Below are 12,245 nucleotides of genomic sequence, written 5' to 3' on the forward strand. Positions count from 1 at the left end.
ATAAGAAACTCAGATCCCATCAAATAATGTTTCCACATTCGTAAGGCATGCACAATAGTGGTTAATTCTTTATCATATGTGCTATAATTGCATTCCAGTGGTTTTAATTTTTGGTTCTCATATGCTATTGGATGTCCATCTTGCATAAGTACGGCTCCAATTCCATTTCCACTCGCATTGGGTAAAAGATTTATCTTGACGCTCGGTCCATAAGAAATGCTTAGGTTTTCTAAGAAGGTCTGTCAATGGATGTGCAATGTATGCAAAATTCTTGACAAACTTTCTATAGAAGCTACACAATCCCAAGAATAATCTTAATTCATGTATATCTCGGGGTTTAGGCCATGTGACTTTGCACTCAATCTTTTTTGGATCTACTCGAATCCCATCAACGGATACAATGTGATCCAAATACTCTATCTGAACTTGAAAGAAATTGCGCTTTTTAGGATTTATATACAATTGGTTTTCTTTCAAGAGTGAAAAGACTAGCTTCAGATGTTCCTTATGCTCCTCAATGTCTTTGCTAAACACCAGAATATCATCAAAAAATACTACCACACAATCTTGGTGTTTAAGAAAGATTCGATTCATCATTCTACTAAAAGTAGCTGGAGCATTAGTTAGCCCAAAAGGCATAACTAGGAACTCATAATGTCCCGTTTGAGTTCTAAAGGTAGTCTTGTATATATCTTCTACCATATGAACTTGATGATAGCCGGATTTATCTTACTGAAGACCTTGGCCCCTTTCAATTTGTCCAAAAGATCATCAATCCTAGGGATTGGATATTTGTCCTTCACTATGATTTTGTTTAGTGCATAGTCTATGCACATTTGATAGGTTCCATTTTTCTTTTTAACTAATAAGATAGGTGCTCCATAAGGAGCACTGCTGGGTCTTATCAATCCTCTCTCTATCAATTCCTCCACTTGCTTTTGAATTTCCTTTTGTTCTAGCTGATTGACTCTATAAGGAGCTTTGCAAGGTGGAGCATTGCCTAGTAAGATTTCTATCCTATGATCTTCAGGTCGAGAACATGGTAGTCTAGGCAGTCAATCCTCTAAGAAGCAATCAAAAAATTGAGAAAGAAGCTTTTGGTGTGTAGGCTTAGTGTTTGGCTGAGTAGCCGTTACCGTATTCACCAAACTTAGATATGTCTTCTTACATTTCCTGATTGCCCTTTTGGCTTGTGTGTGGTTCTGATCTCAGATTTCAATGAGCTTTTCAGACATATTTCTTGTCTGTCCTTCTCAATCCACATTTGATGTGAATTGTAATCTATCGTAGGATTATATTGATGCCTCCATGGCATTCCTAAGATGATGTCCACTCCCTGTAGGGGTGCCACTAGAAAGTCTCGTGTATCCTTGTAGGGTTTGATTGAGATTTCAAGATTCTTGATTTCTCTAGTGCAATTGTGTTAGATATCAATGCTCCACTCTCATGTAACTATGCGGGAACTAGCTAACTCTACTTGTAAGCCCCCCATATGAGGAGAAGGCATTTGAGTAGCTCGGTTATCTGGTAGCTGGACACCAGATGGGGACCATTGTGGCTTGATGGCTGGACGGAGTTGGCACACTACCAACTAGGCTACATGTAAGTGTGGGAAGGCATCCCATGACTGACCGCACTGAGGGTAGACAAAGCATTTCCCGAGGCAACCCACTCTCGGGTTGCGGGGTCCGTTTGGAGTCCCAGATGATCTCGAATGGCTATGGGCCAAACGGAGAACATAGGTTAGTTGCTCTATTTTATGCCACGATTCTATCGTGTGGTCGGTGGCCTATATCAAGCTCGACCCCTAGTCGACCTTTTTGGGCGGACTGGGTCGGTCACCCAATTGGGTCCAACCAACTATGACTAGTGGCTATATAAGAGCAAGCCTGTGAAGCCCATTTCATCACTAGCTACAGCAACCCTGATTCCTTAGCATCCAGCCTCCATCCTCTACTATTTCTAGCTCACCATCGAAGCTTCTTTCACAGAAGCACACGGTTGGGAGGTAGCACCATCTATTGTATCAGTTCTATAGTAATCAAAATTTTGATTCTCCAAACTATCTGCTTTTCTCTCTTGCGTACGAGATCCTGTTATCTGTTGAGCATAGACGTTGTATTGTTTTCTTACATGGTATCAGAGCCTAGACTCTAGCAAGAAGATTTGGTAGTGTGTTTCTGTTTGCGAGCAGATTGTGAGAGATGGCCTAGCCCGCAAGACTGTGAATCCCACCATTCGATGAAAGTGGAAAGTTGGACGGCTCTAACTATCCACTTTGGAAGTTCAAGATGAAGACCATCCTAAGCGCATATGAGCCTTGGGACACTACTATTAGGGTGGACATGAGGCCCGTTGCGAGACCGAATCCAACCAATGCAGGACAACAGATAGTACCAACTGCGGATGAGATTCTCACGTGGACAAGAAGAAATGCAGATGCGCTATGTTCTATTGTCTGTAGTGTAAGTGATTCCATCATGTTGTTAATTCAACATGTCACCACAGCGGAGGAGGCATGGACGGTCTTGAAAAATCAGTATGAGACCATGAATCAGACGTGGATTCAGAATCTAGAGACTCAACTCATGAACGAGAAATTGCCTGAGTCTGAAGCGGCAGAGAAGTTCATCACCAGGGTGAAGAATCTGCGCGATCAGATGACTACGATTGGCATCACCATCACTAGCGAGAATCTAGCATGAAGGTGTGTACGGATTCTCCCACCAAAGTACGATCGTCTTGTTACAACGCCGAATACGCAAAACAGAAATCCGCCCCTCAACTTTGAGGATTTCAACGCGATGCTTTTGGAGGAGGAGATGCATCAAAAGATGAAGACTGGAGAAGATTCGGCTTTCTGGACTGGATCAAAGAAAGGTAAGGGTAAGGACTCTAGTAACCCATCTTCTTCTGATGATAAAAAGAGAAACAAGAAGATCAAGTGCTTCTATTGCAACAAGGCAAGGCACAAGCAGAATGAGTGCCAAAAGAAGATTGTAGATGAGAAGAATGGAGTAAAGAAAGAGTCCAGCAACAGCATGCAGGCAATACCAGTAGAGCTGTTCGTAGCAATTGAGGAGATTTGCACGGAGGTAGTTCATGTACCTACGGATGAACCCTAGACCATTGATAGTGGTGCATCACGCCACATGACCAATCGAAAGGGTTGGTATACCTCTCTACAGCCAGTAGGGAATGACATCCTAGTAGCAGTCGGCAATGATGCAAAATGTCCAGCAAAAGGAAAAGGTATGATAGCTCTCAAGTTAGATGGAGTTGTAAAACAGTTGTCCGATGTTCTTTATGTGCCAGATATAAAGAGGAACTTCTTGTCTATTTCTGCGATCATGGATCGGCACCTCAAAGTTCAATTCAAAAAGAATGGTGCACAGATCTTGGATCTTCAAGGGAAGGTCGTTGGTAAAGGTACACGGCACAACAGCATCTACGAACTCTCAGCTTTCAGTGCTCGAGCGGATGTGAAGAACAGTGAGCTGTGGCATGAGAGGTTTGGTCATCTAAACCTTAGTTCTTTAAAGGAGATGCATAAAAGTGGAATGATTGTAGACCTACAAGAAATTACAGATCTACCCAATGTATGTGAAGCTTGCACGATGGGCAAGCGTCATTGGCATCCCTTTCCTAAAGAGGCCAGCAGGGTGAAGGCTCCTCTAGAGCTCATGCTCCTCTAGAGCTCATTCACACGGACCTCTGCGGAAAGATGGAGACGGAAGATTTGGGTGGTTCCTACTACTTCATGACGTTGATCGAGGACTACAATAGAAGGATATGGATATACTTCCTGAAGACTACAAATGAGGCTTTTAGTAAGTTCAAGGAATGGCATGTAATGGTCGAGAAAGAAACGGGGAAGAAGCTGAAGAAATTGAGATCAGACAAAGATGGAGAGTTCACATCAAATGAATTCGAAAGTTACTACAAAAGTCACAGGATCAAGAGGCAGAAACCCCCACCACATACATCACAGCAAAATGGAGTAGCAGAATGCAAGATGCGCGTCATCTGTGAAATGGGCAAGAGTATGATGAAAGGGAAAGATTTGCCAAAGACTTTTTGGGGTGAAGCATGTAACACTGCAGTTTGCATTCTGAATCGTAGCTACACGAAGGCTGTGAAAGGGATGACTCCACTGTAGGCCTTTTCTAGTAAGAAACCTTCAGATGCACATTTTAGAGTTTTTGGATGTGACTATTTTGTGCATGTCCCTGCTGCTAACAGGACCAAATGGGAACCGAAGAGCCGGAAGTGTATTTTCTTCGGCTACAGTGAAGAGGCGAAGGGTTACCGTCTCTATAACCTTGTCACCAAGAAGGTAATAGTAAGTCGCAATGTGGTCTTCTCAGAACAGCCGCATCAATTGAAGGAGGATGCTTCCTTCCCAGACAACTAGGACCAAGATATCCATCCAGTACCACCACCAGTAGCAGACCGAACTCCCCCAACAGTGCTTGGGAGGATTCAAGATAAAGAAGATAAAGAAGAGCCTGTAGAACCACAATGGCAATGGCCATTCCTGAAGTGGGTAAAGCAGCTTTTGGATGGCAGAGAACCTCCAGCCATTGAGGAGGAACCATCCGAACACCGCCGGTGTAAGAGATTAGAGGAGCAAAGAAGGGCGCAAGAACACCTGGTCAACTATGCTTTGATGATAGAGGTGATCCGTGCTGATGAACCCAAGTGCCTTGAAGAGGCACAGGGCGATGATAGGTGGATGGAGACTATGCAGTTAGAGTATGGCTCCATAATGAAGAACAACACTTGGGACCTTGTGGATTGTCCACCAAAATGCAAGGTAATCGACACCAAGTGGGTATACAAGACCAAGTACAAGTCTGATGGCACGTTGGATAAGTACAAGGCTTGGCTCATGGCAAAACGATTCGCACAGGTACATGGTTTTGATTATCAGGATACTTTTGCTCCCACAGCTCGACTAACCATAATTCGCAATGTTTTGGCTTTAGCTGCCCAGGGAAGTTGGCCCGTGTTTCAGATGGATGTAAAATTTGCCTTTCTGAATGGGGATCTCAAGGAGGAGGTATACGTGGAACAACCACCAGGTTTTGTGATCCCTGGTTCAGAAGGTAAAGTCTGTAAACTGAAGAAGGCACTTTATGGGCTGAAAGAGGCCCCACGAGCGTGGTACCAATGAATTGATGCCTACTTTCTACAAAATGGGTTCAGGAGGAGCCCGTCAGATGCAAATTTGTATATCTTCAGAGAAGGAGGCAGGTGTATGATCGTGGTCCTTTATGTGGATGACCTTGTCATAACAGGGAACCATGAAGAGAAGATCTCGTAGACAAAGCATTTGCTAGGAAGATAGTTTGAAATGACAGACCTTGGACTGATGCATTTCTATTTGGGGATTGAAGTTTGGCAAGAGCCAAAACAAATCTTCATTTCATAGCTGAAGTATGCTAGAGAGATACTGAAGGCATTTGGCATGGTTGAGTGCAAGACAGAAAGTTGGTACCCCTATGGAGGTTGACGTGAAGCTCTCAAAGGAGGATTCATCACCATTGGTGGATGAAGTGAAGTACAGAAGGCTTGTGGGCAGTTTGATTTACTTGTGCAACACATGGCCGGACATCAGCTTTGCGATTGGTGTACTAAGCAGGTTTTCCAATAAGCCTCGGGAGAACCATTGGAGGGCAGGGATGCGGGTGCTAAAATACATCAAAGGCACACTTGATTATGGCATCACCTATACCAAGGGCAACATCTTGACCAGATTCTGTGACTCGGATTGGGTAGGAGATGTGGACAGCAGGAGATCAGTGACAGGTTACTGTTTCTCACTTGGATCTGGAGCTGTGTCATGGGTCAGCAAGAAGCAACCCATAGTTGCTCTTTCTTCTACTGAGGCTGAGTACAAATCTGCATGCTTTGCTTCTTATGAGGCAGTGTGGTTGAGGAGGATTTGGGAGACATGGGTGTAGTGCAGAACAAGCCTACGTAGTTATCATGTGACAATCAGAGTTGCATGGCGATTGCAAAGAACCCTGTGTTCCATGCTCGCACAAAACACATTGAGATTCAATATCACTTTGTACGCGAGCTCAGCCCATGGTATCATGGAGCACCCTCCCCAATCATCATCAATGCATGTGGAGCAAAAACATGCAAACTGTCAAGAAAAGATCGCGGGGTGAGACTCACCTATGCTCCTGATGGAATGGAAATCAAGAGTGCCAGACACTGAACGATAATCAAAAGTCCTAGACCCCGATCAAGACTCCCAATGTCCACGCACCAAAAATACCGGCTCACCACCCTATCGTCACGCGACTGAAAGGAGGACATAGCACTAGTGGCTACACCACTGCACCACATCATGTGCATCATGGATCAGCACTGTGATGCAACTGGTATCGATGCAAAGCACGCTTCATGCAAGCACCTGCACCATCGTGCTCTCCCTTACCGTGCCCTGTCTCGAAGTAGCTCCATGTGATCGGAATGCCTGTCTCACGGTGCCATCTGCAGAACCAATAAGACTATCTAGTAGATTTGAACTGACCACCACAGCCGTCTGACTAGATCTAGCACCACTACCATGTGACACTATGATCCCTCAAGAAACTATCATGCAAAGTGAAGCAATGCCGCACAAAATGGGCATCATGCAATCGATCATCACTAATGTAGAAGTGATACTCTCGCACAATGACGCATGAGTCCATGGTGCTATCAATGCCATCCACATGAGCCTGTGCATGACGATAGCTAATGTGCACAAATATAGCAACCTGTAATATGGCATTGAAAAAAATATGACTATTGAAATAATTCAATATAATGAGGCCATAAAAAAACCAATAACTCAATCACGTCACTTGTTTCAAGAAATAATACTCTGATTGGATCTCATGCTGTGGTGCAAAGGTATAATTCTCTACAAAGTCCACCACTAAGACAACCACCCCTATAGGAAATGTCCTCAAACATGCACGGTACTGACGATCCTCCCACTTTGTAGTGTACGAGTGGCGTATGTAGCGATACAGCTTCCCTCGAAAATTGTCAATGAATACAACACGTGGTGTCTCCTTCCCCACAAGCTACAACCTCCTCGACTATGCACCACCATCTAATGTCAGGGTACTGTACTCATACTGCTACCAACGAACCATCTGCACGTCACAAGTATCTAGTGCAACTCGTGGCACTCTAGCAAAGTCACCACACAAAGTACACCTACCTTCCACACATTCAAGGGAGTGGAATAAAGCATCGCCATCTCGTGTACACAATATGGAATGAATGAAGTCGCAAGGGCTAGTAGGAACCACTCCCCTATGACCATCAAGGGAATGAAATACGTCATACATCAATCCAAAATCCACATGGTAGCGACAACATCATGTGTCACGCTCCTGAGAGCATCGCACAAACCATGGCCTGCATCGCTCAAATGACCTGTGCCCAATCTTGAACTCCAGGTGCACCTCTACAAACTGAGTGTACAACTCAGTCTGGGTACACTCCAAAAAACATGCACCATGCTCAATGTACACACCGTGTGACACCCTCTTCTGCAATGCTCCTCCCAAAACTGTTGTATGAAGGACCTAGTGGAATCATCCATTGACAATCGATCGCTGCGAGGTGCATGACTACTCGAAGCCCAAAGAGCATCAGTCTCACTATCCTCTAGACTTTGCCTTCTAATCATGCCTGTGCATGGTGCAATCTGAAGAAGACGTGAAGCGGTATGCACATGGCCTATCATATGAGGTCTACTAATGGCAGCCACAATAGCACGACATGCTGCCAAGACATCACTAGAGTTCCTATGCTTAATCGAAGCATAGGAACATTGAACACTACTAAGGACCTCGCTACATACAACCCTATCTCTACGTGCACCAAGACCAGCAAGCCTCCTACACTCTACCAAGTCAGGGTGATCAATCAGGGACGTGAGAAGAGCAGATTGCGAAGCTGGCATGAGGTCACTAAAAAAAGACTGCACGATCATAGTGGACTTTGACAAGTCACGTCATGAAGCAACACTGCTGCTGCAAGGTGGGGCAAGGGGATCAATGGGAGATGGTAGGGTGGAGGGAAGAAGGGAGGCACCAAGGGGAAGGGGGGGAGGGGGAGGGGGACGGGGGAGGGTGGAGGGGGAAGAGGTAGAGGTGGAGGGCAAAATGTAGGTGGCTAGGGGAAGGGCGGAGGCTGGAGGTAGGGGAGCGGATGAGGATGTGGAGGGGGGGACAATGGAGGTGGGGGTGGGGGTGGGGGGGGTGGTGGAGGTGGGATGTAGAGGTGGAGGTGGATCAGTGGTGGCAGCGCGAGCTCTAGCTTTAGAGGCTCTCTTGCGTTCACAAGGCTTCCGCTTGTGCTCCTCATCAATGAGATTTGGGGGGGGATTCTTACATCTTTCACGTCTACTAGCTCTACAGCTTTGAGAACCCATTCTCAATGAAAGTAGGATGGAAGGTGTGACAAAGTGATGGGGACGCAAGAATGGCTAAGAATGGGTGAAATGAACCAAAACGTGGTGTCTTATAGAGAGCCTCAACTCATCCACTAGATTGCTCTTGATTATTATTGGTGGAGAAGGTGCTAAGATTGAAAATAATCGGCTACTAAATTACCTTGTATTTTGTTTTGAAACTAATTTTTGTGGTTACTCCAAATACTTCAATCGTGGTCATAAACCTTGATCTAGGTATTCTATGCTTCGGTCATAAACCTCAATCGAGGTATTCTATGCCTCACACACACCGTGGTCATAAACCTCGATTGAGGTATTCTATGCCTCACGCACATCGCGGTCATAAACCTCGATCGAGGTATTCTATGCCTCACGCACATCGCGGTCATAAGCCTCGATCGAGGTATTCTATGCCTCACACACATCGTGGTCATAAACCTCAATCAAGGTATTCTATGCCTCATGTACTCAAATCACATGCATGTATAACTTACCATGCATGTTGATGATGTGGCTCGCCATCATCATGATGTGTATACATGTTGCTGATGTGGCACCATGCATGGTGATGATGTGGCAATATGGCATGGAGTATATGAGTCTCTTCCATGACATGGAAATGTGATGTGGCATGATGAGTTGGCATTCATGAGGTGGTAGATTGACATGGCAAATTGAGGTGGAGGGATTGGTGATGTGGCAATGTTGACGAGGTATGCCAAGGTGGCAAGGTGTGATGACATGGCTCCAAGAGTCCCTATGATGTGGAATGATGAGATGGCACATGTGGTTGATGTGGCAGCACGTGTGGCAATCTAAGGTGACATGGCAAGGAGTGATGTCACATCTCCTTGATGACATGGCACCATGTGGTCTAACAACGTGGCATGGTTGCAAGGCCAAAATAGATGACTCAGCCTTCCACATGGGCAGGATGCACACTCCAATGGCTTGCCACTAGGGTTGGTGATGCTCCTAGCCTACCTCACCAAGCCTAATACCAAGCCTACCTTGTCTTGGTATTAGGCTTGGGTGGCCCTTTTTCCCCCACAAAAGGGAGATTTCACTCTTGGAGGCCATATTGTACGTTTCCCTTACTCAAATTTAATAGAATTTTTTTCCTCTTATTCATCATGCGGAGGACTAAAAATATTGACATTTTTGAAATGTTTGGTCATGTTTGAGAATAGATTTATTTTTAATATTCTTTGTTGATCCTCTAAGGAGTAAAAGTAAAAATAAAACTTCAATCTTCCTAAATCAAAGAGGTTGTGGTGGATGGCAGAGAGGCCAAAATGCAAATAGCAACGTTGAATGCTACTACTATGGTAAAATGGGTCATATGGTTAAAGACCTGCTATAAAAAGCAGAATGACATCATGACTGGAAAATTGCAACAAGGCAATTATGCATCCTCTAGTAGACAGGGTGATGACAGAAATGAGCATTTGTTTATGGTGTAGCACATGACGAATTATGTGACAAGTGCAAAAGAAAGCAATGATGTGTGGTATGTTGACTCAGGTGCATCAAACCACATGATAGGTCATGCAGAATGGATGCAGGATGCAAGGAAAATGGAAAGACCAAGATTTGTGGAGACTGGTGATGATACTGCACATCCTATTCTGCAGATTGGTAAAATTCCTTTGTCTATGCAGGATGGGAAAAAGAAATACCTGTCTGATGTATTACATGTCTCGAATATCACCAAGAACCTAGTTTCTCTTGGTCAAATGGTTGAGTAGGGCTTGCAAGTCAGATTTAATCCTCATGGATGCTCTGTTGAGGATATGAAAAATAAAGGTCGCTTGATAGCAAAAGGGAAGAAGAAGGGCAGGATGTTTATGTTGGATGTGAACATGCTTGAATTGAGTGCAGCAATGTTTGCACATGGGACTAGTGTAGTTGCAAATATTGATATAAATGCATTGGTCATGTTAATGTATAGTGACTTAAATTAATGTAGGCCCAAAATATTGTTGCAGGATTGCCTAAGTTCAAGGTTGCAGAAATGCATAAGGTATGTGAAGCCTATCAATTTGGAAAACAGGAAAGGAAACCATTTCCTAGACATGTTCAGGAGAGTAAGAGGCCATTGGAATTAATCCACTCTGATCTGTGGACTACTAAAGCTGCATCTATTGGAGGCTATCATTATTTTGTGACTTTTATTGATGACTACAGTAGAAAAGTTTGGGTGTATTTTATGAAAAAGAAAAGTAAAGTGTTTGGGTATATTTTATGATCAGGAGAATCTCATCAAAGCAATGCAGATAGTGGTATGCAAGTATCACAAAAAGGAAAAGAGAAAGTAGATCAGCCCATGTTTGATGTGAATATAGGTCACTCTTATGTAGATGGTGAATCCAATGGCTCAGAACAGAGCCTTGATGATGAGTTGGGTATTCCTTCTATTGTTACATCTGGAGTAAGGAAGACAAGGGATGTTTTAAGAGCACATGGTAGTGAGCCTATTTTGTGTAGGTCTACCAGAGCTAGATATCCTGTGGATAGGCTGAAATATGATGGATTTACAGCCATTCACTATGCCTATATGGTCAAAGTGATACATGAACCAGAACCCACTTCTTTTGAGCAAGCCATGGGAAAAGAAAAATGGGAGAAAGCCATGGATAAAGAAATGGATGCCTTGGAAGCAAATGCTACATGGGAATTGGTGCCTTTGCCTAAAGACAAGAATGCAATTGGCTACAAGTGGGTTTATAAGGTGAAGCACAATGCAGATGGTTTTGTGAACAGATACAAGGCAAGATTAGTTGTCAAGGGGTATGTAGAGACATATGGCATTGATTATGAAGAAACATTCAGTCCGGTTGCAAGGATGGCAACCATAAGAGTAGTCATTGCTATGGCTTCATCTAAGGGATGGTCTTTACATGAGATGGATGTAAAGAATGCTTTCACGCATGGTGTTTTGTAAGAAGAGGTCTATATGGAGCAGCCATGAGGTTATGTTCATGCTGTTCATCCTGAGTTTGTTTGCAGGTTGAAGAAAGCCTTGTATGGCTTGAAGCAAGCACCCAGAGTATAATCTGATAAGAGAGGATAGTATCTTGTCACTATTGGCTTTTAGATTTCCAAGGCAGATTTCTCACTTTATGTGAGAAAAACAGAGAAAGGCATTATGCTGCTTGTCATTTATGTTGATGAATTGATCATCACAAGTGATAGTGATGAAGATATCCTTCGTGTGAAAATGCTATTAAAGCAAAAGTTTGAGATGAAGGATTTGGGAGACATGCGTTACTTCTTGGGCATTGAGGTGATTAGATCCACAAGTGGGATATGGCTCTTGCAGAGGCAGTATGGATTAGACATGCTATCCAAATATGGGATGATAGGCTATAAGCCTATTTCAGTTTCTTTGGAGCAGAATGTGAAGTTGAGCACAAATGCAGGTGAGCTTCTGGAAAACCCTACTATGTACAAACACATAGTAGAAAGTTTGATTTATATGACTATTACCAAGCTAGATTTGAGCTATGTTGTTGGGTTGGTAAGTCAGTTTATGCAGGCTCCAAGGAAATTGCATTTGGATGCAGGTAGATGCATACTGAGGTATGTGAAGTCCACATTGCAGTATGGACTTTTTTATGAGACTGGGGTTTAAATACAGTTGCATGGATACACTGATGCTGATTGGGCTGGTAGTATTTTTGATAGAAGATCTACCAGTGGATATGTGTTCTCTTTTGGGAGTGCTGTAGTCACTTGGAGCAACAAGAAACAGCCTACAGTTGCCTTGTCGAGC

Source organism: Dipteris shenzhenensis, chromosome 13 (genome assembly GCF_047967505.1).
Source record: "Dipteris shenzhenensis isolate YYH24624 ecotype China chromosome 13, Dip_SZ_1.0, whole genome shotgun sequence".
Taxonomy (NCBI): domain Eukaryota; kingdom Viridiplantae; phylum Streptophyta; class Polypodiopsida; order Gleicheniales; family Dipteridaceae; genus Dipteris; species Dipteris shenzhenensis.